We start from the raw sequence: 3107 nt of genomic DNA, 5'->3' as shown, positions 1-3107 counted from the left end.
AGAGAGAGAGAGAGAGAGAGAGAGAGAGAGAGAGAGAGAGAGAGAGAGAGAGAGAGAGAGAGATTTCTAGAGGAGGTGAGATACAGAGACAACCTGGTGCAAAAGCGTGGGAAGTTAAGAGAGTAGCTACTGGGGCAGTGAGGTCTGAAGGCATCAGGCAAGCAGAAATAGCTCTGGGGAACGGAGCTAGGTGCCACCTGTACCAAACAGACCAAGGTGAGACCAGTGCAGAGAGAGACTGCAGGCAGAACCAAGGTCAAAGTGAGCTCACAGATAAAGCACTGGGCTGGAACCGTGGTATTGGGAATAAAAAGCTAACAAGAAAGTCAAGGAAACCCCAAGACTTAGACTGCTGAAGGAGTTAAGTGGTCAGATTTGGAGGAGAAACAAGGAGGGTCCAAGAAACTCAAACAGGAAAACAGTTAAAAATTAAAGAATACTGACAGATGTGCTTGTAACTTACTTAAGGGGTACATCTCATTTAAGGGTGAATATGAAGTCCAGTGAGGTGAAGATACTTGCTAATTAGTGGCAAGATTAGTCTCAACTCTGTGCTTTCCACTACCCACACTCAAAGTTTAGGTGAAAGAGGTCTGAACTTTACTTTGCAGCACTGCAATTTGCCTAATTTGAGAAGTTCTAGACTTGAGGAGAGCTGCCACAGTTGAAAGAAGGAAAAGTCTGTTGGTTTCTCAAAGGGCAGGAACCATGTCTTATGTTTTTTACCCCTTTCGTATGATCTTGGTGGTAGCCTCCAAATGATCCAAGAAATAGTAAGATCAAGTTGGGGGATATGCTTAGGAGCTTCCTGTAAGCTGTTTTTGTCACTGAGGGTATGTTTATATTTGACTTTAGGCAAGAGATTCGAAAGTGTACACAGAGACATAACTTACTTGCCAGGCAAATGACAAACAGCTCATAGAGATATGCCTCTAAAATAATTTAGTCTAGTTCTGGGCACCATGAATACTGAGGGAATTTGGAAAAATGGAATGTGGAGATTGTATACTGAAAACATCATTAGCAAAGTGTCTAAACAAACAAAAACAAACAAACAAATAAATAAATAGAGCCACTTTAAAATGGAGCTGGAGCTGCCATGCCAGAGGAACTGTCTTGCACTCTTTATGCCTCAAATTCTTGGAATGTTAAAACAGGGCAAAATAACCTTGGACTGGGCCTAATGCAACATTATACTCAAAAAAAAAACTGTTTGCAAAAATAACAAGAGAATAATTATTGCAACAACTGGATTGATGACTATTGGACTGAAAATTTAAAACGTTGTTTAGAATTAACATCACTATGTTATGTTTTCTGCACCAATTGAAATGTGTTCCTTCTGTTGATGTAATTGTTCCCCTTCCCTTTTACATAGATACCTATTGCCATTGTCTCCAAATCAGAACACTATTTGGGCTTCTTCTTGAATCAATGAGTCCTGAATAGCTGTTCTTATTGATCTCAAGTAAACACTGGTTGCCTTTCACTTTGAAAATCCTTTTTATTTTAGCTTAACATATCTGGCGTTGTCAAACAGAATCTAAAGTTGCTTCACCTTCATGGTCCAGCATCCCCTGGAACTGGGTATGGTACCTACAGAGCCTCTTTTGTGCTTAACTGCTTCCATGGATGGCTGTCTCCATGTGAAGTACTCTTAGGTTCATGGAACTCCCTCCTTATTTGGTAAGGGTCAAATACCTTTATCTGAGGTCAGGAGAGATTTTTCTGACCTCAGATAAAGGTATTTGAAGGGGGTCAATTGCCCAGGTACCAGCATGTGGCTGGAAGCCACAGGAATGACAGGATTCCATTTCCCAATGGGTAAGTACTTATTTAATTGCAGTCCTTTATTTCCTTTTCTTGTCTCAGTCTGTTATATTGTTTATCATAAGAAAAAAGCTTTCATAAGGATATGAATCCAAACCTCTCAGGGAAAATAAAATGCATTCTTTAATAGATAAACAGAAGTTTCTAAAAGGCAAAATAACTTCTAAGTAAGTCCTAAAAGAAAATTTGACCATCTGAGCAGGTGCTTTAAAATTTCTTGCTGCTCGTCTTGCGTGAAACCTGACAAGGTTTTTCAAAGAATTTAATAACTCTATGTTCAGAAATTTGCCAAAATTAAGTCTAATAGGATTTTTTAAGCCTCAGTAGCTTTCAAGATCTTTTTACTGATAAAAAGAAATGTAAGCACAGCCCACAACTGCCTAAAACTAAACAAACCAAAGGAAAAAATAAGAGAAGAACAGGCTTTAAAAAACAAACAATAGCAACAAAAAAAAACAAAAGTGGCTGAAAAAGTTGCCTGCCTAAGCAACCCCCACCCCAAGTCTCCTTAAAAGTTTTTTTTTTTTTTTATCAAGGGTAAATACAAATCTTAAAGTCTTAGCCATCTGAATGAATAAACTTATTTCCTGTTATAAATTAGTGTTTTTTTTTTGTTTCCTGTACCTGTCTTATGGCTAAAATTTTAAAATGAAACTTTCGAATCTCTTGTGTCTATCTATATATGTATATGTATGTCTCCTTCTGGAAGAAATTATTAAAATTGGTTTATATAAAGAGCTTTGTTTTATTGGCTTAAAGGAATTAAGTGCTTATATAAATTAACATTGCAGAAACTAACCCAAGTTCTTTTCAGTATCATGTAATCTGGGGAATTATCTAATATTAAAACTAATTTTATTTTTAATGCCTACAGCACCTGGTATTCCTTGGTGGTCTCCCATCCAAGTACTAACCAGACCTGACCCTGCTTAGCTTCTGAGATCAGACAAGATTGGGCATGTTCAGGGTGGCATGGCTGTAGACATATTAAAACTAATTTAAGTTTGGTTTAATTAAAACAGATATGTCTATATACACTGAAAACAAACTATTGAAAACAATCCCATTTATTATTGCATCAAAAAATTAAAATACAAAAATAGGAGAGGGGGAAGATGGCAGACTAGGTAAAAGTAGAGTTCGTCTCCTCCCAAGACTGCATTGAAATTACAACCAAATTATAAAATAATCAACGTGGAGAATCACCTGAAGTCCAGCTGATCATAACACCTACATCTGATAATATAAAGGAGCCACATTGAAGCTGGTAGGAGGGG

The 3107-nt window shown here is 37.4% G+C and overlaps 1 pseudogene; it reads right to left on the bottom strand.

The window, feature by feature from the left end:
* Positions 1 to 2695: 2695 nt before the first annotated feature.
* On the bottom strand, positions 2696 to 2814 carry LOC111733772 (annotated as a pseudogene).
* Between the last annotated feature and the right edge of the window lie 293 nt (positions 2815 to 3107).

Source organism: Pteropus vampyrus, unplaced genomic scaffold (assembly GCF_000151845.1).
Source record: "Pteropus vampyrus isolate Shadow unplaced genomic scaffold, Pvam_2.0 Scaffold635, whole genome shotgun sequence".
In the NCBI taxonomy this organism is placed as follows: domain Eukaryota; kingdom Metazoa; phylum Chordata; class Mammalia; order Chiroptera; family Pteropodidae; genus Pteropus; species Pteropus vampyrus.
The sequence above is the reverse complement of the archived record's forward strand: the minus strand, read 5'-3'. Positions and strand labels throughout refer to the sequence as shown.